This window comes from Rhinatrema bivittatum, chromosome 1 (genome assembly GCF_901001135.1).
Source record: "Rhinatrema bivittatum chromosome 1, aRhiBiv1.1, whole genome shotgun sequence".
NCBI classification, from domain to species: domain Eukaryota; kingdom Metazoa; phylum Chordata; class Amphibia; order Gymnophiona; family Rhinatrematidae; genus Rhinatrema; species Rhinatrema bivittatum.
In genome coordinates, this window is record NC_042615.1 from 22,213,602 (window position 1) to 22,239,980 (window position 26,379).

A 26,379-nucleotide genomic window follows, 5' to 3' on the forward strand; every position below is an offset into this window, starting at 1 on the left:
CAAAAGTTATCCTGCTAGATTTCAGCTTTCTATCTGACTGACTAGAATAGTCTGTCCAAATGTATACATTTTGCACTGAAAATCAATCCAACCAAGTAAACTCCACAGTAACATAATAATGAAGACAGATAAAGACCAAACTGTCCATCTAGACTTCCCAGCAAGCTGCTTATGGAGGTAACTGCCACTCTGTGCAGGTTACCCCCATGCCGTCTGTTAAAGATAGTAACTGCCGCTCTGTGCAGGTTATCCCCATGCCTTCTGTTAAGGGTAGTAACTGCCGCTCTGTGCAGGTTACCCCCATGCCTTCTGTTAAGACTGCCTCTCCGTGCAGGTTACCCCCATGCCGTCTGTTAAGGGTAGTAACTGCCGCTCTGTGCAGGTTACCCCATACCTTCTGTTAAGAGTAGTAACTGCTGCTCTGTGCAGGTTATCCCCATGCCTTCTGTTAAGGGTAGTAACTGCCGCTCTGTGCAGGTTACCCCTGTGCCTTCTGTTAAGAGTAGTAATTGCCGCTCTGTGCAGGTTATCCACATGCCTTCTGTTAAGGGTAGTAACTGCCGCTCTGTACAGGTTGATTACCCCCATGCCTTCTGTTAAAGATAGTAACTGCTGCACTGTGCAGGTTGGTTACCCCCATGCCTTCTGTTAAGGGTTGTAACTGCCGCTCCGTGCAGGTTACCCCATGCGTTCTGTTAAAGATAGTAACTGCTGCTCTGTACAGGTTGATTACCCCCATGCCTTCTGTTAAAGATAGTAACTGCTGCACTGTGCAGGTTACCCCCATGCCTTCTGTTAAAGACAGTAACTACCGCTCTGGGCAGGTTACCCCATGCCTTCTGTTAAGATTGTAACTGCCGCTCTGTACAGTTTACCCTCATGCCTTCTGTTAAGGGTTGTAACTGCCGCTCCGTGCAGGTTACCCCATGCGTTCTGTTAAAGATAGTAACTGCTGCTCTGTACAGGTTGATTACCCCCATGCCTTCTGTTAAAGATAGTAACTGCTGCACTGTGCAGGTTACCCCCATACCTTCTGTTAAAGACAGTAACTACCGCTCTGGGCAGGTTACCCCATGCCTTCTGTTAAGGGTAGTAACTGCCGCTCTGTACAGTTTACCCTCATGCCTTCTGTTAAGGGTAGTAACTGCTGCTCCGTTCAGGTTACCCCATGCCTTCTGTTAAAGATAGTAACTGCCGCTCTGTACAGTTTACCCCCATGCCTTCTGTTAAGGGTTGTAACTGCCGCTCCATGCAGGTTACCCCATGCGTTCTGTTAAAGATAGTAACTGCTGCTCTGTACAGGTTGATTACCCCCATGCCTTCTGTTAAAGATAGTAACTGCTGCACTGTGCAGGTTACCCCCATGCTTTCTGTTAAAGATAATAACTGCTGCTCTGTGCAGGTTAGCCCCATGCCTTCTGTTAAAGAAAGTAACTGCTGCTCTGTGCAGGTTACCCCATGCCTTCTATTACAGATAGAAACTGCTGCTCTGTGCAGGTTACTCCCATGCCTTCTGTTAAAGATAGTAACTGCTGCTCTGTGCAGGTTACCCCCATGCCTTCTGTTAAGGGTAGTAACTGCCGCTCTGGGCAGGTTACCCCATGCCTTCTGTTAAAGATAGTAACTGCCATGCACTCTTTTCTTCATTTCCCAGCTCTAGCTTTAGGGATCCACACTGTTTATCCCATGCCCTTTTGAATTCATGTGCTGTTTTTGTCCTCAGTACTTCTTCCGGGTGGATATTCCAGGATTCTATCTACCTCTCCATGAAGAAATATTTCCTGATTTTTGTTCTGACTTTCCCCCCTGGAGTTTCATATTGTGACACCTATTTCTTTTCCAACAGTAAAGATCTGAGGTTTGTGCATCATTAAAACCTTTCAGGTATCTGAAGGTCTGTATCATATCTCCCCTGCACCTCCTCTCTTCCAGGGTAATACATATTTAGATATTCTGCCTCTCCTCATAAGTCTTCCAATACTGACCCCGCACCATTTTGGTCACCCGTCTCTTGATCGCCTCCATCCTGTCTCTATCCTTTCTGAGAATCGAGCACCCATACTGAACGCAGTACTCCAGGTGAGACCTCACCAAGGACCTGTACAGGGGGATTATCTCCTCAATTTTCTTACTGGTTATTGCTCTCTCTGTGCAACCCAGTATCCTTCTGGCTTTAGCTATCACCTTGTTGCATTGCTTCTCTGCCTTAAGATCACCAGACACTATCACGCCAAGATCCCTCTCTTGGTCCGTGCACATCCGATTTTCACCCCCATCACATACAGCCCTTTTGGATTACTGCACCCCAGATGCACGACTCTGCACTTCTTGGCATTGAATCCCAGCTGCCAAATCTTCAACCACTGTTTGAGCTTCCTGAAATCACTTCTCATTCTCTCTACTCCTTCCGGTGTGTCCGCTCCGTTGCAGATCTTAGTATCATCTGCAAAAAGGCAAACTTTAACTTCTATCCCTTCCAAAACCCAGTCCCTTGCCTATTACCTTTCTGTTTGGCTAAATCTGTGCAGACAGATTTCTGTGTGTGCACAGGTTTAACCAGTTAGTGGGGTTGGGGGCCGGTGTTACTAGTTACATTCACACAGATAAAATCTGATTTTAATCAGGTAAATATTTTTGCCATTAGCAATGGTTACATGGAATAGACTTAGTTTTTGGGTACTTGCCAGGTTCTTATGGCCTGGATTGGCCACTGTTGGAAACAGGATGCTGGGCTTGATGGACCCTTGGTCTGACCCAGTATGGCATTTTCTTATGTTCTTATGTATACTGACTGCCTTCTGAATAGTAAGTTTAATATATTAAAAAACGCAGCACCTCCATGCTAATATCTTTTTTTTTTTATGTAAACTTTAATGAAATGTAGCTTGTAAGTTGCTTTATCACATGCAAGCATTAGCATTTATTTTTATTTATCTATTAAGATTTAATATACCACCTGTATGATTTGGCACATCCCTCAATGCCACCTTGTTTTGAAAGGGGGACATGACTGACCCAGATATTCTCCAACGATCATGCAATTTTCCTAAGCAGTTCGTATTACCTTCCATTAGGCTAAAAAAAAATAATTCTGTGTCGTCAGGAGGGAAAAAGAAGGAACTTTCCCAATATTTTTACTGTTTAATTATGGAGATGAGACCTATGCTGTTGGGCTGTTTTTTTTTCCCCCCATGTATCTTCCGCATTGGTTAGAAAGCCATGTTTCAAATTATTCTCTTATGTATAAAAAAAAGAAAGATGCTCTGTGCAGAATACTCTGCTTTCTTAAAGGAAACTGTGTGCCCAGAGTATAATAGCAGTTTAAATCATAGCGTAAATGTTCCAGGAGAATGCTGATCTCTCTTTTCATTGCATTTTTCAGTTTGGCAGGGGAAAGCACCCAGCAAAGGAAGAGAGAATACGCTGCCTTCTCTTTGACGTTCCTCTTTGTATCTGTCAGCTTTTTAAGCAGGAGTTGGGCAGAGCAGAGTCGGGCCAGTGTTCACCTCTCAGGCAGTGTTTGGAAAGTATTTCTCCCTTATTCCTCCTCCTTCTTCTCGCTCCTCTGCCTCTCTGGGTCTTACACTAGTGTCCAAGCAGAGGCTGTAATTTGGGATCCCTGGAGCAATGTTAGGTTGTGCAAATAAAATAAAATAAACATTCCACGTTTTCAAGTTGGAAAGGATTCACCTGTTTTTGTAACAAGAAAATAAAGTTTGCAAATCAAAATTACCTTTCAGAGGGGGGGGAAAAAAAGGTCTTCCATCTTAGGCAAAAGTGCCTAAGCTGTCACCCTGTGTTGCGAGTGATTAAAGTTAATTACAGCCTGAGCGGGATAACAAAAACCTGCTTAGCAGCCCCGTAGCTGTTACCTGAGAGTTTTCTAGCCAGTACCTACCACATTATCTGCCCTGTTACAGTATTCACCGGGCTTCTCCCTCCCCTTTCAGATATGCCAAGTCGCTCTGCTGAAATCACTGACCTCTGGAATAAGTTGGAGGGAATGGGCAGAGCATTGTCACAGGGGTGGGTGTGTGTGTGTGTGTGTATGTGTCTCTGTGTGTGTGTGTGTGTGCATGTGTGTCTGTGTGTGTATGTGTCTGTGTGTGTGTGTATGTGTCTCTGTGTGTGTGTGTGTGTGTGTCTGTGTGTGTATGTGTGTGTGTGTGTGTGTCTGTGTGTGTATGTGTGTGTGTGTCTGTGTCTGTGTGTGTATGTGTCTCTGTGTGTGTGTGTATGTGTGTGTGTGTGTGTGTGTGCACGTGCACCCACGCTTCGGTCACCGGTGAGCATTATTTGCAACACTGGTGCAGTCCTATGAAAGAAAAAAAGAAAAGCAGGAAGGCAGACTGAAGATCCTTTTTATTGCCTTGAACAATAAAAGTCAGTACAGAGATCACCCAGTACGGAGATCTGTTGTCATGGAAGGCCAGCTTGTTTTATAACATTGCAATGTGTCTTACCATCCCTGCAGTCTGCCTTCCTCTCCATAAGGGAATGACAGCTCTTCTTCCCATTAAAGTACAACACTAGCATCTCAGATGGTAAAACTGATACCCTTAAAGTGATTAATCATTGCCCACGATGGTGCAGGGCATGAAACATAGCGTAGGGACAGTGACACCCATAGATTCAAAGGCTCTGCCTGCATACTCCCGTTCCCAAGGTCTCTAGGCCGGCCTGCACCTGCATGTGCGCCTTCTCTCCGTTTATCCCCAAGCTCTGGAACTTTCTTCCAACAGAGGCCGCACCGATCGCCAATATTCTGCTGTCATTCCGCCATCCAGTCTAAAGCTGGCTTCCTCACCAGGCCTGCCCTTCCTGGTAGCCCTTCCCTTTGATTTCCAGAGCTGCATATTTATGCTTCGGTAACTAATATCCCCCTGTCTTGTAGAATATCGTCATGCATGACATGCAGCTCATTGTCTCCTTAATTTATAAATCATGCCTTCTTTTTCCACCAATTTCGCTTACAGCGTTTACTTTTTTTACCTCTCTATCCTACGGTTTGCAAACCTGCCACGTATAATCCCATCCCCGGATGCAGGGTGCAATCCAATTTGTGAGGTCTCTTTGGGGCTCCGGGCTGGAACCTCTCTGGCCTAGCGTGAACACAGCCTCCTATTTGCAGGGAGTGGATGCTTGATTAGATGGGGGGGGGGGGGGGGGGAAGATTTTCCCCTTTCTGGGTGCTTTTCTCTCTAATCTTGGTCCCTCTCACTCACTGGGTGCTGTAGTGCCCATGAAACACTGAAGACGGGTTGTTATCCAAAATAAGTTCTTCGCTGAAGGTGGATCAGAGATGTTGAATAATAGCACAATGAACACCGTCCCCTGTACCCCTGCGAGGTCTCTGGATGGGGGGGGGGGGGGGGGGGGGGGGTCCTCTTCTTTATATCTCTGTGCTTTTCCCAGGATCCCAGGCGGGAGGGATCCTTTTGCAACACAAGCCGAACCTGTTGTTCCAGGTCCCAGGCAGGAAAGGGTAAAAAATCTTCCTCCTGACCACCAACAGAAGTCTATCTTCCCCAGTTCAGCACGACCTCCAGAGGTCACTGCAGTGGGTCCCCGCCATTCCTCTGTTTCCTGGGCAGGTTGCAACAGGGCGCCCCCTCAAAGAGAGGCTCCCCCGCCCCCCTGAGCAACACCCTGGGGTCTCACAGTCCACTCCAACAAGAGATAAAAATCCCCAAAATATCCCAGGACAACCACCTTGCACCTAAAGAGTGGGCTGCAGGAGTGGCTGCAGGAGTGGGCTGATGGTCGTCCCCTGTGACATAGTGAGGGCAAAGGCTATCGGCGCCATTTTGAATACTGGCAGCTGACGGCCTGAGTGCAGGAGATCACTCCCGGAACCCTGCTGGACCACCAGGGACTTTTGGCAAGTCTTGTGGGGGTCAGGAGGGTACCCCAAGACTTGCCAAAAGTCTCTGGTGGTCCAGCAGGGTTCCGGGAGTGATCTCCTGCACTCAGGCCATCGGCTGCCAGTAATCAAAATGGCGCTGATAACCTTTGCCCTTACTATGTCACAGGAGCTACCGCTGCCATTGGTTGGCCCCTGTCACATGGTAGGAGCACAAGATAGCGCTGGCAGCCGATGGAGGGAGGGCAGGAGACGCTCCGGGTCCCCCGCTGGACCACCAGGGAATTTAGGCGTCTTGGGGGGGGGGGGGGGGCAGGAGGGTGGGAGGTTGTAGTTAATTAAATTAAAAGGGAAACAAATAAGAATGGCACGTATCAACGGATCGGGGGGCCCCTTTGAACGGATACAACATATCTGGCCCCGACGAATACGAATGCCATATGAAACGTATGCGGTTCCTCTGCACATCCCTAATCACAACACTCATCAAGCTAGGCCCAATTAGACCCAGGTCAAGCCTGCACATCCCTTGTACTATGACACAGTGTCAGGAACCATTACCAGCATTTAAGACTCCCTGAGTCTAATTCTCTTAGCTCAATCACATAGTAGCAACAGGTATGCTAATTTAAACACACTTCGTCTCACATCTTTGGATTTAGATACAGCTGTTCTTTAATTTCCTTCATGTATGGATATCAGGCTCTTTCTAGCACACAATTATAGGAATTTTCTGGCTGGGTATCAGCCTGTCTCCCTTAACAGTTAAAGAACAGTAGTACAGGTAATTCAAGGGTTCCTACATTCCCCTTCTGTTAGGGGCCCCGGCCGCGGACCCTCGTGGCCGGTTCCCTCACCTCAGGGGCCAGAAGGCTCACTCCTGCCCCGTTTGCAGCCGGCCTCCGTCCCCGATGCCCACCGCGGCAGGCGCGCCACCTGCTTCCGCCTTCCCCACATCTCCTGACGCCACTGCTGCTGTCCAAGGTCCCCCCAGGCGCACGCGCGCCATTTCCTCCTATATAAAGGGCCAGCGGCAGGGAAGTTCCCGCGGCCCAGAGTGATGACGTCAGGCAAGGCAGGGTATAAATACCCGGCCTTGCCATCTCTCCCTTCCTTCAGCAACAGGTCCTGCTCCCTGGTGTGTGTGCGAGCTGCTTCGTTCCTGCTCCGATCCCGTTCCAGTTCCTTGACCTGTGTCCCTGCTCCATCTCCAGCTCCTGCACCTCTCCGTACCTTGGTTCCGCCCCCTGTTTCCTTTCCAGCTCCTTGGCCCCTTGGCTTGCTCTCCTGGTTCCTGACTCGGCTCGTCCCTAGATTTAGCTTCGTCTTGCTGCCTGTCCTGACCTCCTGTCCTGTCCTTGGATTCTCCTCTCCGCTGCTGGCCCCGACCACTGGTACGTCTGACTTCGCTGCTGTCTTCTGTCTTCATTGGATTGTCTTCATCTGGAGACCCGCTCCTAAGTCCTGCTGAGCCCGGTTATCCAAGGTCTCAACCTGCGGGGAACGTGGGTTGGTATAGGTGAAGGTCCAGTTGGGTCTCCACTTCGCCTGCATCCGCCTCCCGACGACGAGGGCCTATAGGAGGCTCCCCCTATAGGTAGTGCCAACTTCATCTCGGCTCAGGGGTCCACTCACCCGCAACACCTTCACTGTGCCAATTTCAATGTTTAAATTTCAAACCTTTGCAATCAAACACTCTCACTAGAGCAATAAGGAAAACTCACAGAGCTAATTACTCTAGCACCCAACTTCAGTTCACTTTAACTAGCTCTGTTCTCACAGCAACCTGGTTAAGCTGCAATAGTTGCACCAAACAAACCAACACTCACAACTAAACAGCAGTGTCCGTAATTACAGCTTCTGTGAAGCAAGGCTTCATTATCCAGCTGGGACCTAATCTCTGAAGCGCTGCTAGGGATGGATCGTCCAGAATTTCCCTTCTATTCACTTACTCTTTACTTTGAAGCAAAGCTTGGCTGCTGCACTGCTTCTGTAAAGAAGCTGCCTATATCAGTTTCTCACTTGCAGGCCTATCCTTTGAGTTTACTAAATTACCAAACCCCCTAGAAAGGAATGGGTAAAACTGTATAAACCCCACTGTGCTGCTTAAACCCAGTTTAATTGCCCTGTTGTCTGCCAAAGGGCTTGTGCACAGGTCACTGTTCAGGTTTAAAGTCAGTCTCTTATCAGTATCAGGAATTAGAACAGACAGAGTTCCCCTTAAACATTCCAGCCTCACATTTAACTCCAAGTCCTCCTCCATGGCAGGATTAGGTGAGCTGGCTGCTCTTCTGACTCTCTCCTTCCAATCCAATTCACATTTGTCTCTTTCATGCGTAGCGCCTGCCTGAAAGCCTATTCATGCATTTCTGCTGAGCCATTAGGCGTCAGGTCCTCAACTCAGACCTTCCCAGAATTCAGGAACCAGGAATTCTGGGAAATGTAGTTCCACTGAGAATCCATCTTGCTTTCCCTACATATTCTTAAAAGAGAAAACCCAAAACAAAACCATAATTCTGTGTACTATTTCTCAGCTGTCTTTCTGTGCTGAGATTTGTAGCACTAAGTCATACATACTAAATATATATAAGTACCACATACATATTTTAAGAGCTGCTGGTCATGTCAGATGATTTCAGAGGGGATATGAACCGGTTTCTGGATCTGATCCTAACGCCTTTTACAAACCTTTGCTGCCTTTTCCCCCATCTTGTCCATTTGAGGAGGTTTCCGTTTTATTCTTTCAATTTGCCTGTCAAGTTTATTCTGGCTTATAAGTTATTTGCTTGAATGATTTGCATTGGCTATTAGAAGTGAATTGTTTTTAAAGGCTTACATTGACAACCCATTGTGATATTGTTTATGTTGGTTATTAATTATGTTTATCCTTTGCATGTATGGCACCACCCCTGGGTTAGCCACACTATGTCCCTAGTGTAAGCCCACCCCAGTGTGCAGGTCCAGCATGGGTAAGGTCATAAAATGATTTATACTTTTCAGGGCAGGGACCCTGACCAGCTCTTAAATCTCTCTCACTTCCCGGGTGTGGATTCTTTCACTGAGGGGTAGAAAGGAGTCCTCTCAGGCCCCGGTGCGGGGTCACTAACTTCCTAGGCGGAATTCCCTGGCTTAGGTGAATTTTTACACTTGGTGCCGGGTGCCAAATGAGACACAGGGGCAATGGATTTAGTGTACAGAAATAATACTTTACTGCGAACAGTGTGTTTGAACGGCACGAATAAATATGTTTCTAGCTCCACAGTTCTCTCTCTTATTTATTTTCTGTTACAGATTCTGTATCCTCTATCTGTGCAAGAGCCTTGCGTTAGGACCAGGGAATCCAGCTGCTGCCCTGAGTTAGGTGGAGTAGCAGACCCTATCCCTTTGGATAGAGTTTCTACCTCTGTCCCCAGGATGCACAAAGACTCTGAGTTGGTGTCCTCCCTATTAAACCGATGGTTACTCACAGTTAGTTGCATCTTCTCTGGAGGTGGATCCCTGGTGGAAGGGATCCTGGATGGAACTTCAGGTCCACCGATGGGTCCTCCCAGTTCTTGAAAAAAATTCCCCAAAATAGATAACGTCAGAGGTCCTCTGTAACAGGTCACCATCACTTCAGGGACAGATCTTCCCTAAACCTGGTCCCTGGTCTCAGAAAGGCCCAGACCTTCAGCATGGTTCCTCTCAAATAAAGGTCCAGAATCCAACCCAATCCCTGTACCTCGGTTGGAGAGTATGGCAGGGTAGTCCAAACCCACTCTGGAAGGTCCTAGAGGGTTTCCAAGGCTCCAGGTAGGCCACAAAGTAACTTAAAAAAAAACCAACTTCAACCTCTCTCTCTAATTTCCAATTTTGACTGCCGCCAGATCCCTTTGCGGAGCTCTGCTAAAAAGCCTCCCGCAGGGGGTATCCATTTCTGCCCTGCCAATGGGAGGGCTGTTACAGAATGGATCCTCCCCCTAATTCCTTTCTCTAATTGCACTGCAAGTCAATTCCTTGGCTTAATAGTAACCCAAAAAGATGCCCGGGTTACACTAGTATCCCACAAACCAGCTAGACGGGATACCACAGTCCAGAGGCTGCCTGAGTGGGTGGATCTTCCTCTTATAAGTAGGGACTAGACTAGAGCACTGGGAGGTGTGGCATTTGAGTTTAGGTTTTGTAGAGAGAGGAGCTCTGTTAGAATAGTTTCCATTTAGGGAGGCCTACATTCCTCAATTTGTATATTTTTTGAGGATACTCCCTCCTGCGCACTCCCTACCAGGTTGGATACACCTCGAGTTAGAGAGAAAGACTTTGCTAGGATTTCTGGCTACTTTGAGAGTTGTTTGGCTGGGTGACTTGGCCATCTCCCAAATCCGGAGGCCAAGTCACTGAAGATCTGTCCGTACCATCCTAGAACAGAGAAGAACTGCGGTAACAGCGTCACCCCAGAAGGTTTTTGGACATTTCAGTAAAGGAATTGTGTTTTTTTGTGGAGAGGAGGCATTTTTGTCACCCCCCCTCCTCTTTTTTGGAGATTGGGCAGGCTGCCTGATTTCTGTGAGCCTAGACTTTTCCTTCTGGGAGGTCCAAGAAAGGGAGCAAGGCGGAAGAAAGAAGAACCGAACGGAAGAGCCGTCCACGGGAAACAGGCGCAGGCCGGGTAGCAGATCTTGACTGGGAGCTCAGGATCTTCCCATGCTTTTAGGGGATCCTACTCAGAAAAGGGTTTCCCAGGGAGTGGAGTGTTAGGAATTTCGGTCATTTTTTTAGAAGTTGGTCATTGATTACAATTTTGAAATGCTCAGAGTAAACTACTTTATTTTGAACACCCAGCTCTTCGTTCTGCTCCATTTGTCCCAGACAAGCATCATCTCACCATACAATCTCACCAATCATCTCACCATACAATCCTTTATCAGAGGTGTATGCATTTATCTGAACCGGTGACCCAGGCATCTCACTGCCTGGGTCACAAGCCATAGCTTCCCCCCTCAGAAAGGACTCACCCCTGGGTTACAACCAGAGGAAGGGACCAGAGGCAGCAAAGTCAGACCCGTAGATATAAACGTACATTTGTGTGGCCTGGAAGAGTGATGCCCCTCCCAAGAAAAGGGTTACACATGGAACACATGGGAGTCCAATTTCAGCCGCTGCTCGGCTGAGCTAGCTCGCTGGATAAATGTATCCAGCAAACTAGCAAGGTATGTTCAGCACTGCGGTCGTGCTGCTGATTATACCCGGCTATCTTAAAGATATGTTTATCTGGCTATCTTTAGGACAGGTCTGGGACCCGATCAGAGTTAGCCAGAGACGTTGTCTGGCTGAAGCTGAATATTGACATTAGTTGGATGACTTATCTGGCTAGCTTGAGTCCTCTCTAGAATTCCTCCTGCCCAATCCTGAGTTATCCAGCTAAAAACGTAGCCGGATTAGTCACTTGTCCAGCTAAGTGGCACCCGCTGATCCTAACCAGATGTTCAACAGTGCCACATACCTGAATAAATCCGACTTATTGGGCTATGTTTTGTTTGTTTTTTTTTTTATATCAGGCTCATAGTTTATGATACTAGTTTATTTTGTTTAAAATATGTTATTGTACTCATTATTAGAGCTGGTCTGCAACTTTGAAAAAGGTGCTTAATTCTCAAGTTAAATGAAATGAAATCTGTATGATGTGGCAGGTACTATTTTTGTAGGTTTTATTTTATGAACATTCTAGTTTAGCCTTGTTTATCCTGCATGCTCACTATACAAGGCCCAGTGCATCTGTGTGCGTGCAAATGGACGATTTTGATTGTATGGTATGCACCGTTCAGTGTTGCAGGTAAAGGCGTGGCACGTATTAGGTGGGAGGAGCATCATTTCTGATGCCAAAAAGCAGTGCCGAAACTCAAGAAAGCACTGGATAAGCACAGAGGATTTCTAGCTGCAAAGATGTATGGGACAAACCAGAGATCAGCCGGGGTCTACTGCATTGCACTAGGAGGCAGACTAGATGGCCTTTATGGTCCTAATCTGACATCAAATCCCATGTTTCTCTATTACATTGTCTTTTTTTGTCATCTGTAGCTTCCAGCTTTGCAATTTCTATATCTAGATTATATGTGTTACTGTTTCAGGTTCTGTCTTCTGAACTTTTTTCTTCCTGCTTTGTATTGTGTTTTGTTTAGTGTAGACAGACCACGCCGTGCCGTCTTCTAATATAAATATTCTGCCAATGGATGCATGCGTGCAAGTAATGGGACGTATTCTGCCAATGGATGCGTGCGTGCAAGTAATGGGACGTATTCTGCCAATGGATGCATGCGTGCAAGTAATGGGACGTGTTCTGGAGTGGCATAGATGTCCCTACTGGCTGTAGAATTGCTTCCTGTGAATTTCCTTCTCTGTTTTAATGTTCTGTTTTGATTTGTGCTAGAAGTCTGTGGAACAATATTTCAGATTTGCCTCTTTGCTTTACAGTCACAGGTCCTCAGGTGGAAGGACCAAAGAAGAGATTTATGACCAAGGAGGACAAGAAGGATACGTTTCTCTCTCCCCGAAGAGACACAGAGATGAAAGTATATGCCTTGAAGGGGCCAAACAACAATAAAACATCATTTTATCTACTTAAGGGCCTGATTTATTAAAGGGTTGCTTTTCACTGAGGAGCTATTATGTCCGACCATTTGCTGCTGGCTATTTCAGGATCATAAGAACATAAGAACAAAAGAAATTGCCATACTGGGTCAGACCAAGGGTCCATGAAGCCCAGCATCCTGTTTCCAACAGAGGCCAAAACCAGGACACAAGAACCTGGCAATTACCCAAACACTAAGAAGATCCCATGCTACTGATGCAATTAATAGCAGTGGCTATTCCCTAAGGGGCGGATTTTAAAAGCCTTGCTCGCGTAAATCCACCCGGATATACGCGAGCAGGGCCTTGCGCGCCGGTGCGCCTATGTTCCATAGGCGCACCGGCGCGCGCAGAGCCCCTATGTTCCATAGGCGCACCGGCGCGCGCAGAGCCCCGGGACTCGCGTAAGTCCCGGGGTTTTTCGAGGGGGGGCGTGTCGGGGGCATGTTGGGGGCGGGGCCGATCGGTGCAGCGTTTTGGGGGCAGGACGCGGCGTTTCGTGGGCGGGCACGGGGGCGTGGCCGCGCCCTCCGGAACCGCCCCCAGGTCGCGTCTCGGCGTGCTAGTGGCCCGCTGGCGCGCGGGGATTTACTTCTCCCTCCGGGAGGCCTAAATCCCCCGACAAAGGTAGGGGGGGTTTAGATAGGGCCGGGGGTGTGGGTTAGATAGAGGAAGGGAGGGGAAGGTGAGGGGAGGGCGAAAGCAAGTTCTCTCCGAGGCCGCTCCGATTTCGGAGCGGCCTTGGAGGGAACGGAGGCAGGCTGCGCAGCTCGGCGCGCGCCGGCTACATGAAATCGGCAGCCTTGCGCGCGCCGATCCAGGATTTTAGCGGCTATGCGCGTATTTACTAAAATCCAGCGTACTTTTGTTTTGCGCCTGGTGCGCCTACAAAAGTACTCGAAGGCGCACTTTTTAAAAATCTACCCCTAAGTAAACTTGATTAATAGCCGTTAATGGGCTTCTCCTCCAAGAACTTATCCAAACCTTTTTTGAACCCAGCTACACTAACTGCACTAACCACATCCCCTGGCAACAAATTCCAGAGCTTTATTGTAAATTGAGTGAAAAAGAATTTTCTCCGATTAGTCTTAAATGTGCCCCTTGCTAACTTCATAGAGTGCCCCCTTCTATTATTTGAAAGTGTAAATAACTAAGTCACATCTACTCGTTCAAGACCTCTCATGATCTTAAAGACCTCTATCATATCCCCCCTCAGCCGTCTCTTCTCCAAGCTGAACAGCCCTAACATCTTCAGCCTTTCCTCATAGGGGAGCTGTTCCATCCCCTTTATCATTTTGGTTGCCCTTCTCTGTACCTTCTCCATCGCAACTATATCTTTTTTTGAGATGCAGCGACCAGAATTGTACTCAGTATTCAAGGTGCGGTCTCACCATGGAGCGATATAGAGGCATTATGACATTTTCCATTTTATTAACCATTCCCTTCCTAATAATTCCTAACATTCTGTTTGCTTTTTTGACTGCTGTAGCACACTGAGCCGACGATTTTAATGTATTATCCACTATGATGCCTAGATCTCTTTCCTGGGTGGTAGCTCCTAATATGGAACCTAACATCGTGTAACTACAGCAAGGGTTATTTTTCCCTATATGCAACACCTTGCACTTGTCCACATTAAATTTTATCTGCCATTTGGATGCCCAATCTTCCAGTCTTGCAAGGTCCTCCTGTAATGTATCACAGTCTGCTTGTGATTTAACTACTCCGAATAATTTTGTATCATCCGCAAATTTGATTATCTCACTTGTCATATTTCTTTCCAGATCATTTATAAATATATTGAAAAGTAAGGGTCCCAATACAGATCCCTGAGGCACTCCACTGTCCACTCCCTTCCACTGAGAAAATTGTCCATTTAATCCTACTCTCTGTTTCCTGTCTTTTAGCCAGTTTGCAATCCACGAAAGGACATCGCCTCCTATCCCATGACTTTTTCAGTCACATCCTAGCTTCCCCCAAACCATGGTGCCCATCAGGGCTCTCCTCCAACCAACGAGGCACCCATGTACCCACAAACTCCCCTTTCTGCTGTCCGGAAGAGAGGATACCCCCCCACTCCAGCCTATAACACGCATTGCCAGTGGCCTGAATGTGGCATCTATGGAAGGCGCATGTGGGACAGGTGTTGTGGAGATGGCACGGATGGGTAGGTGTGGCAGTGAGAGAGCTCATTTCCCACGGGGCCTATCCTTGCTTTTCCAGGAGCTGTACGAGAGTGGAAGGCTTGGGTGGGGCTGACTATTAAATCTTCTGAATAAGAGACGGTAAGGCTTTGCCACCTGAGCAGTTACTATTGCACCTTTGTAGACAGGAGAGCTACATAGAGATTGATATTCAAAAGATTTATGCGGCTAAAATGGGCTTTTACCCTCCTGAACCTTCCCCTTTAAAAATATCCCCCCCCCCCCCCACCAGGTTTTTTTTCTGCTCTTCTGTTATGCTTGGAGCCTCTTGACAGCCTTTTCCGAGCAGTATGAGGCTCCTTTTTCACAAGTAGTAATTTTTTTCAGGGCACACCACTTATTAATTATCTTCAGGGCTTCTCCAGCAAGCACTCCTCCCATCCTGGGTTCTGGTCCCATATGGTTGGAGATCTGGATAGATTCTCCTTGATCTTACTTGACTCCTTTTAGTTGTTCTGACAGGGTCACTCCTTGAGTTGAAAAGTCTGTGGCGTCAGGAACCTGCTGATCCAGCCTGGCTCCCAGTGAGGAGGGGGCGACTTAAAAAAACCTCCTCACAAACAAAAGAGAAAATACTTTCTTAATAAAAAATCTTCCCAGACCAGTTTTCTGCTGTCACAGGCGCTTGCCACGTTCATGGGGTGAATGGGAGTCACTGAATCTTCAGCCCCTGCCCTCTGAGTCCAGCTAGCGAGGATGGCTTTCTTCGGAGAATAAAACATTGTCCCTTACAAAAATAGGATTCTTCTGGCCTTCAAGCACCTCACACAGCCAAGCCTGTCACAGGTGCTTGCCTCATTCAGGGGGTAAATGGCAATGGCATAGCCAGGGTTAGGCCATGGTCCACCCAACCGGAGAAGGCCTGTTGGAGCAATGCTGTTGTGGGATCCCATCCCCGCAATAGAGAAGAGGAGAGTCGGATCTGCAATGCCGCCATGGGATCCCATCCCTACTGTGGTGACGAGGATGGCCTCAGAAGAAACAAGGCTGTTGAGGGATCCCATCCCCACAACGGTGAAGAGGAGGGAGGAGCTGCAATGCTGCCATGGGATCCCCGCAGTGGCGAAGAGGAGCCCTCAGAAGAAGCAAGGCCATCGCTGGATCCCATCCTTGCGATGGCAAAGAGGAGGGCCGGAGCTGCAAGTCCACTTCAGGATCCTATCCCTGCGATGGTGAAGAGGAGGGCCTCAGAAGAAGCAAGGCCGCTGCAGAATCTGATTCCTGTGTTGGAGAAGAGGAGGGCTGGAGCTGCAATATCATCGCAGGATCCCTTACCATCCCCGCAGTGGTGGAAGTAGGACTTTGGCTGGGCTAATGAAAAGACCCTGAGTGTGTGTGGGTGAGAATAGTTGCTTGAATGTACAAGTAGGGTGAGAATGAGAACCTGGGGGTGCATCTGTGTATGCATAAAAATGGGAGCCTGGGAGTGTGGGTGAGAGAGTGAGGGATTGTGTGTGTGTGTGTGTGTGTGTATTTGTGTATAGAGAATGTGAGCTTGTGGGGGGGAAGAGCATATGAGAACGAGAGCTTGTATGTGTAAGGGAGTCTGTGAGAGAAAGCGTGTGTGTGAGGGAGGAAAGGAAGAAGACAGTAGGAGAAGTGAGACACTGAATAGGAAATGAGAAACAAAGGAAAAATGGGAAAAAAGAGACTGGGACTAACTGATTAGAAAAATACAAAGATTAGACAACAAAGGTAAAAAAAAAATATATTTTGAGATTTTAGAAACTGGAATATGCCATCTTTGGGAATGTGCATTTCTTATAATTTTGTATTTTGCTTTTTCTTCAGTATTCCACTGCAGAGTCTAGTTTCTCAGGCTTTCGAATCGAAATTGAAAGCCTGCTGTCTGATCTTTGTATTTTTCTAATCAGTTGGTCCCAGTCTCTTTTTTGCCATTTTTCCTTTGTTTCTCATTTCCTTTCAAGTGTCTCATTTCTCCTACTGTCTTCTTCCTTTCCTGTTTTTAATTTTTCTCTTTCCTTTTCAGTGTCTCGCTTCTCCTACTGTGTTCTTCCTTTCTAATTTGTTTCTCATTTCCTTTTCATTGTCTCGCTTCTCCTACTGTCTTCTTCCTTTCCTGTTTCTAATTTGTAGTCTCTTATTTCTACATTAGCTAAGGGTCGGTCTCTCTTTTGACCGAAGTGCAGTATTTCTGCTTGCATGTAGTTTCTCTGTAGCAGTCTGGCTTTGTTCTGTTATTCCAGTAGGTGGTGTATTAATGTTCTAGGGCCTGGTGTAGTATTTGCATTGCTGCTTTTTTCACATGGTTGCTGTTATTTGAGTCCTGAGAGCCAGTGCTGTGACTGTATGGCATGGTAAGGTTGTAGACGTCCCTTTCTTTGAGGAGTTTGTGTTTTTTCACATTTTTTGCTGAGGATACACCAGAATTTAAATATTTGTTTTCATATTGGTTGTAATGTGAATTGTCCTAGCTCTGCTCTGCCCCTGTTCTGATGATTAATGATATTTTATTGTAGTTATGATGATTTCTGGTTTTCTGCAAAGAGGATTCATAAAAGAATACATTAATTTTTGTTTTATTACATGATTGATTGGATCTATTTGTGCTTGTTTTTTACATGACATACTTGTGCATTTATAAACTGCAATAAATATAAAATAAATTAATACAGATTAATAAGAAATTTTTAATTCTGGTAAGTGCTTGAAATAATTGAGGTAAAATATATTAAAGTTTCACCCATGATGCATAATGGCTATTGCAAGATACTCAGAAAGCCATCGTAGGGTGCAGTATATGGCATTATTTATCAATAAGAAAACAACTAGTAGGTCTCAGACCTGCATGCCTACAGCCCACCCATGTTAACCTTTTGCCCACCCAAAAAATTCAGTTCTGGCTACACCAATGGTGAATGGGCTTACAATGCTTCAGTCCTAGAGTGGGAGTCCTGCAGGGGTTCCTGAACAAAGATCTCCTTACTGTAACTAAACTCCAAGAGACCCTCTGGCAGGATGAGCATAGAAGAGACTTCCCTGAGAAAGCAAAAACCTAATGAGGCAGGGAGGCCTCACCAGGGAGGGAAATAACAGACATCCTTACTGTTCTAGTGTTCTGTGTCTGTCCTGAACTGTACCAGGCCAAACCTTAACTTACAAATTGGTCGGGATATAAAGCAAGGAGCAACCAATCCCAGTTCTTCTAGGTGGGAGGAGGGCACGAAGGGATAGACATTTCAAATGTTGTTTATATGGAACTAAGGGCTTATAGTGGCAGACTAGTGGGTCCTGTCACAAGTGGATATAAATATTTTTATTCACCAGTATTGTGAAGTAGATACATCACTATACATAGTCAGAAACAATCCACAGATGAGGGAAACTAGTCAGCCAGAGACACAAATGGTGCTGTGGAGGAGAAAGGTAAAGAGAGAAAAGGACTAGTGTCACTAGAAAAGAGACTTGCATGGAACAGGAGGGACACTGCGAGTTGAAGTGCAGGGAAACTCTGACCTGAAGCTAGTCAGGAAGGAGAAACTTATGATACTGATTGGGGAATCCAAGTAAAGATAATTAAGGATTTATTTAGAAAGAATAATTTTCCAACAACCAAAGGGGGTTATTTTTCAAAGCATGCGAAAAGGGCCTTTTCGCATGCGATACAATGCAAATTAGGGGGAGGGGAGGAGTCAGGGTGGGGAGGGGGAGGAGTAGGCCACGGCAACGCTGCCGGCGATAATGTGAGGAACATTTATCGCCGGCAGTAGCGCGGCAAACAGCTACACCTTTTATGGTGTCGCTATTCGCTGCGAGAGGCTGCGGTCAGCCCCACCGCGGCCGGCGAAATCCCACCGCCGCGGTGGGAATGGCCGCGGCCTTTCGCAGGCCCGCCCCCTTTTTCGCGGGATTCATCGTTCCGCGAGGAATGATGAACCCCGCCCAAAGTAACTTATGCGTTGCCAAAGCACATGAGTTATGCCAATTTTCAAAGTGAACTTATGAGCCTAGGTTAACTTTGAAAATGAGCCCTGAGAACACGCACAAACTAACCACAAAAGGTTACACCTGCACTTTGCAGGATGTAATTTCTCACAGCTTATTTGCATGCTTTTTAAAATGAAAAGTCTGTGCATAGATTTCAACTCTGCCCCCATTTTTGTGTGTATAAAAATATGAAATCGGGATATATTATTTGCACACTTTTATGCGTACAACTCCCATGCAGTTTTATGAGGAGCCATTTATGCCCTTAAACCCAGGTTTCATGGGTGATAAAATAGCTTAGAAAAATGCCCCGTAGATAGCAGAGTTTCTTGCTAGGGAGGCATCTTCTGGGAGAAGAGACTGCCAGGAAGGCAAGGGGGTAACCAGAGAATAGGGGTCACTCAGAGGAGACTGTGGTAGGCCCAGAGGCACCACTCCAGGTGGGGAATATCACAACAAAAGAACTGGAGGCTCTGCTGCTAGGAGCTAGCCGACTGACAAGGCACAACATAGACGGATGCTGCATAGAGTTTATGCCAGCCAAGGCGTTTAAACGCTTGTACCTGCCTGGAATTCCCCTGTTATTTCTGGGGAACGGAACTGTGTTGTCATTCGGAAAGGAGCATATGTTAAAAGGACAACAAAGACACTGCTGCAAGTGCTTGGTTAAGCTGTTGGCTTTGAGCAATCCAGCTTGGGTGAATTAATTATCCCAAAAAAAGGTGGGTAATAAATCTAAATAAATAAATAAATGCTGAATGAGGATAAATCATCTCCTGTAGATGCTGACAAAAAGTCTGACTAGGAAAACATAATCCCGCAAATGACTGTCCTCAAAGCTAATGTAAGAAAACAACAAAAGGATCAGTAGAAATACAAATGTGAAAATGGCAAAAGAATGTTTAGTGTGACAGCAAGCCGGGAACAAGTGTAAGAGCACCTTAAAAGGTGGCAGCCCGGACCTCTCAATCAGTCACCCAATATGTATAACGTGAGAAACACTCTAAATCAAATCCAAAATGTGCGCTTACTCAAGTTTTAAAGTACTTTTTTGATGTGCATGAAAGCAAATAAACATTACAAATCTAGTATTTAGAAAAATCAGCTGATTATTTGTTTTGTTGTTTTCTGACAAAAAGTCTGAGACATTCATAGAAATGCTGAATATGATGACACATAAGGATTTCAAGGCCCATCCAGTTTTTAACTGAACTATATATTCTGTGCATCCCGGCTTATCTTTACTTCTTCACTCACTGTATGGTCATGTCTGTTCCTGTCACCCATACTCCATCTCTTGGCACAAATCAGACGGAGCTTTTCCTAAGATTGCGAAGCATAAAATGTCACAAAGATGCTTCTTTCTGGTAGTATTTCGCCAGCAGTCCAGAACTATAAACTGAAATATGTTAGTGTTTTTGTCATTCACCTCCGCCGGTGTAAGGCCAGATCATATGAATTCAATCTTTCTCCATTTGAAAAGGTTTGTGTTAACAGCTGAAGATTGCATTCATCTGTCAATCTCGTTCTTGCTTTGGGTAGGCAGTTACAGCTGGAATCTGCATGTACCTTGAGACCTACTGCTTGCTCCTGAATTGCACCTGTCGCTCTTAAAGATCCAAAAGGTTCTGTGCTCGATAGGAGTTTCTTTTCTGTCTAAAATGTATTTGCCAACAGTGCAAAAGTATTCGGCTCATTAGATTCCACAAGCTGATGAGAAGCTGAAAAAGGCGACTTAACTCAATAATGGCAGCAGAAAAAAAAAACAAAACCCGAAGAATAATTATGTGCAATAGTCTAAGCATAGATAAGTCATTATTTCCATAGTAATTACAGAGGTTTGCATTGCTGATACCACTGATTAGCATCAAAAGCAATTAAAATGGTCCCCAAACAATGGAAAAGTGGGAATATGAGAGGTATTCCCGATCATGCATATTACAGAGCAACTGATTGTATCTGAAAGGAATGGCGTGATGGGATTTCGGAGCCTCTGTTTACACCACCACTTATAACCTGAGCATAGTTGATCTGAAATAATTCTGCAAATTGAAAAACTTTGGTTCAGACTGCAAGGTTAATCAATCTATCCTTGCATGCCTGGAAAAACTAATAGAATCTCTGCACAAGACAAACAGCTTTGCTTCTGTTTCTTCTCTATTCTCCCGAGAGGTATGCTTAAAACTTGCCGGCTGAATATTAGAAACAGCCATGTACTTGAAAACAAAACCGGCACTCCGAACTTTTGGCTAAAGATCCTGTCCACAGTGTGAGCTGTGCTGGCCTTACAATTCTGGATCCAGACGCCTCCGGTCACCTCGCTGATCATCTTCTTAGGCTCCTTGTGTCTTGCGAGATCATGGATATGTGCCCTTATAGGGCCTCCTTACTCTTTAGGTAGGCACTAGCGGTATCTTCTGTGGCTATAAAGACCCCTATGTGAATGGGAGTCTCTGTTGTATTGACTTCATCAGAACAAGGACACGGGCTGAAATAGGGTGGGCTGAGGAGTAATCTTAGGAAATATTTCTTTACAGAGAGGGTTTTAAATGCATGGAACAGCCTCCCAGTGGAAGTGGTGGAGACAAAAACAGTATCTGAATTCCAGAAAGCTTGGGATAAATACAGGGGATCTCTAAGGAAGTGATGAGAAATATAATGCTGAATTCATTGGATGGATGGATGGGCAGACACTGGATGGGCCCTACGGTCTTTTTCAGTTGTCATGTTTCTCTGTTTCTATGAGGAAGGATAAAAGTATTAACAATATCCATATAGTTCATCAAGTGTTTGCAACAACTTTATTCAAAGAAATCAGACGGTGTTATGACCGTTGGCCGACCCAACTCACGTCATGTCATGCTCTGCTCTCCACTCCGGGTGAACTCACGGCTGGGTGCCTGTGGCTCTCGAGACTCCACGTGGCGGCTGGGATGCCGCCAACCGACTCCAGGCCTCCCTAGGTGCACGTGCGCGCCACCGGGCCTCCCATTAAAGGCCCAATGGCGGGAACTCCAGGGGCGTCCCCAGCTGATGACATCACAAGACTGAGATATTTAAGCACCTCCTTTGGCCTACGCTAACCAACTTGGCAACGAGTTCCCTGAGCTCCTTTGGTGCTTGTTGCTGGTCTCCGGACCTGCTGTTCCTGCCTTGGATCTCTGCTCTCCAACCTTGGACTCTGGTGCTGGGTACCTGCTCCGCGGGGGCCTGCTCTGCGCTTCCCATTTTGGGACTCTGTCTTGAGCTGCCCCGCTCCTCGGTGTAGCCTCTGTGCTACTACACCAGAGATCCTGTCTCCACACTTCCCCGCTCCTTGGACCTGCTTTGTGCATCTCTGCAATGGAGATCCTTCCTCTGGTTTACACTATCTCCTGTCCTACCCTGCACTGCAATACCTTGGAACTGTTTCTCTCAGACCCTGCTCCTCAGGACCCCCCGCAGTATTGCCTCAGTACAGGTGTCTGCAATCATGTGGCTGTGATGCAGACAGCTCGGCTATGCCTCCTTTCTCCTGGGCCACAGCCATGGTCCAGTTGCCTGTGTTTCCATTCCACCTCGCCTCCCGACGGTGGGGCCCTGTGGGGCTCAACTCCTCAGGGAGAGTCAACTCCCACCTCGGGCCAAGGGTCCATGAAACATAGAAAACCTAACACCTTTCACCTGTATACAAGAATTTGGGGCTATATGCTGACACCCTTCTCATTTCTTTGAATAAAGCTGTTTCAAACACTTGATGAACTTTGTGGACATTGTTAATACTTTTATCTTTCCAAGTTACCTGCTTATTATCCTTTGATGATTGGATATCATGCATACTCTTCTGCTCTCTATTTCTATGCTCAAGATGTGTTTTTAATTCTTGTGAGCTCTGTTGTCTTCCTAGAGGCATGCCGATCTTTTCCCAAGTTGTGAAGGCTTTCGTGAAAGTGTTTCCAGTGACTGCGTGTTTTCTAGGTGTTAATATCAAAGTCAAGAGAATTGCAGACACCCTTGAATTGCAGGTGTAGGTGACTGATTGGCATTTTGCCCGAGGTTAGCTTTCCATAAAGGATGTCTTGTCTTTAAGATATCAGACATCATCTGAATGATAGAAGTGACCATCATAGGTACCTCTAAGAAGGTTAAACATAATGAAAATTTGAACTTTGAAATTTGGGTTTTATCTTTCCAGAAAATGATAATTGGCACATGAAAAGTGTCCAGCGTCTTCTCTGGATATGAGTACAGTGTCCATGTCTCACTGCCATAAGGAAGAGCACAGACAACACAGGCTTTGCAAACAATGATTTTGGTGTGATGGATACATTTATTTGTCTTCCAGATTTTATTTTTTTTTAAGACTAGACAGAGTGGTGACAACTTTTCCAATTCACTGTTTCAATTCTGCTTCATGTGAGAAATTGTCTGTGTTGGTGGTTTCCAAGCATGTGATATTATCCACAATCTCTAATGTGAAGTTGTTGATATGTATAAAGGTCCATCACATTAATCTTCTTCAGATTAATGGTGTGACTGATGTTCTGCATCCATGAGACATTGGAGATGTTCTTTGGTGTGAGTTGATTAGCAGAAGCAGCAAACAACAGCTCTCTAATGAGAATGTCACACACCTTGGTTTTTGCTGAGACAAGGGAGGTTGAACAGTTTCCCATTAAACCTTGTGTACAGCTTTTGATCCAAAATCAGATTTTAACAGGAGCATGAAGACTATCGCTGACAGGTGTAATCCCATTTCTGGGCACATAAAATAACAAGAGGATCTGATATGTTTGGAGTAAAAGCCAGTCTCTGTAATTTATTTGGTGGGTTCAAAAAATAGGATCATGCAGGAGGGGACATGGACCCAGTAGGGGAGGATGCCTGGTCAGGGAGTGATACCCATTACCCTCCCCTCCATGAATCCTTTCCTTGCCACCCTTAAGGTCCCAGAAAATTCCCTCCACTCACTGGTTCAAACAAACATTTTCTGAGATGTCCAGCCAGCATTGTACAGAGCATACTGAATTATTCAGAGTTAATGGGATACCCAGTCAAGTTAAACACTAAATATCTGCATCCCAGAGTTTGGAAAACTGCGTTCCCCTTCAAAGTTTGTGTTTCCTTCCACTATTCCATCGTAACTCTCTTGAATACTATAACATGGGATGTAGAGTTTACATCCCTTACTACTCAGGTACCCCTCTTCAGCAGGGGAAGGCGAAACACTCTTTCCAAATTCCTATTCCTTTTAAACATCAAAGTCCACTGTGGGACATGGAGCTTGCATCCCTAACTCCTGGGGCAACTCACTCCATTCCTTCTCCTTCTGCTCATGTCTTCTTTGACACCCACCTCTCCTTAGGTATCCCAAATTTACCCTTCCAACAGGGCGAGGCTGAGAAGGAAGGGTAGGGCCTTGGCCATGCGTATTTATTTTTCGTTTCTATTAATATCAGGCACTGGGGCCACCTTAAGGACAGCGGAGGGTGGGATGGAGTCTGACAAGACTTGGGGGACGGAGTCTGAACACCTTGGGGGAAGGTTAGTTCAAGCCGTTTAACATGTTGGCAGCCCCAGGCTGAGGGTTTGCTATAACGCAGCATTTTAGCACCAGGGAAAAACACTGCAGTACAGCTCAGTAAACCCACGGTATCTCCCTCCTCCAATGGAAAATAGTGTGGTTTAAGACATGACCTCCTTACACTGTTAAATTGCCGATGTTTGCTTATTAGGCTTATTATAACATGTTGGATGTGGGATATGCCTGCAGAAAGGCATCAGCAAACTGACATTACATATACTACGCTCCCTTTTTCTTTTTTACTGAACTAGATAGCGAAGATCCTTTGGCACGGTAGTTCCCCACTCTGCCACCAAGTATTTAGGCCTATACGTTATTCTATGACAATAGGACAGATTTAATTAAATGGCACTGAGCACTAATAACCGAAATGAATATTATTAGCGAAGCAAAAACAGCCATATGAAAAACCTAGTAGGTTATTTTTAATATGATAAAAATTAAGTAAATCAGAAAGAGCTCGCTGCAGGTGCTAATTTTACTATTTCAATGACATTAATAAGACTCTCCAGGAAGCTACAGGAGATCTTCAGATTACAGAGGTAATCAGCAAGAAAATTTATTGTGGTTTCTCGAAGCATGAACTGTTTGTATAATGTATGCAAAAGTGGCACTTCATTCTCTGCAGAGAACATTTCTGAATCCTTCTAACAGAAAATATTTAATAGTTAGAAAACTCTTGAGGCACAGTTCATTAAATCTGTTCATGTGTGATTATTTTTATGCCTACAAACTAACTTTAAGGAAGGGCCTAGTGATGTACACATATGGTGCTGAGCGAATCGGTAACAATGGCATTTTTAATAAACTGTTTACTAGCTAAAAGAGGAGAGAAGAATTATAAGGTTAGAGGCTGGTTCGCTAACCAACTCTTCCTCCAGTTTTAGTCTCAGTAAAGACCAAGTCCTTCAGCAGAGTGGGTGTCTCTCTTCCCATTGTGTAGAAAGAGCCAGGTGCATGGAAACTAAAGCAGAATATCCTTGTGATGCCACGGGTGCTGGTTCAGCCAGGCCAACATCTTCCAGAATACCATTCGGACTTGCCAAGAGAAAAAAAAAAAAAAGAGAGTGGCAGGCGATCGGAACATCTGCCTTGCTTGCTCATTGCAACAAGTCGCAATAATCACACTCTGACATCCCCCCCACAACACCCGATCGACCATGCTTCCAGGCCTCCCCCTCATCTCACGCTCCTGTTCCCCAAGGTCAAAGCTAGTAAGAATGAGATCCAATCTGTCAAGGTGAGAGACCTTACAAAATGAGTTGGCCCTAGTCTGAGGTAGGACCACATTTTGCCAGCTACCACCTCAGGCATGTCTGCAGCAGTATTAAAGTCCCACGTCCTAGGCACTTCTTTTAGACCATCTGGTCCCATGAGGGAGATCAGGTGCTGCTCGGGTCTAGTGAAATGACTGGGGCATGGTTTGCTTGATATGTTCAGCTGTTCATGGCATGACACTCAAACTAGTGATCTCTGTAGCTATGCCACTTGATTGCACTGGACTTTCTGACGGGCCCCTTTTCTCTGCAGAATGTGATACTACTCATCAGCCACCCTCTCCAGAAGCATTTCATTTTCCTCATCATTGAGGTATCATGTGCCGGTTGGAAATTTCCTGTTTCGTTTGCAAATGGAAGCGCACCTCTAATGCACGCAGCTTTTGAAAATGCAGAGCATAGGACTCCACTAAGGTTAGGGCCCAGGGCTGCTGATTTGTTTTCACTCTTTCATAAATTTGCCAGCATTTTTTTGTGAATGCAGTGCAAAAATGGATTTGTAAGCCATGATGGGAAAAGCACATAAAAAATTTGCTTTACACATGGGTTTGTGTGGCTTTAGAGAGCAAGCTCCTTAGTACGAATAACAAGAAAACAAAAATCAGGTCTTGTAGAGATCAAAGCCATTTTGCCATTTTATCCATAGTAAAAGGAGATTCCATCTATGTTGAGCATACTGGAAAACTCTAGATTGATCCCGGAGAACATCTGAACCTTTTTAGGTTGAGCTATGTTCCACTAGACACATTAAAAAAAAAAGTTCTTGCAGTCCATAATCTCTCATGGTGAAATAGGTCTCCTCTTCAGTTGGCGTCACAAAAGATCGTCTACATTATCCCGGACTTCCACAATATACTGCGAGTTTTGTCCTCACTGTGGTCTAAGCTTGCAGTGATGCTAAGCCTGCAGTTTGAATCTCCA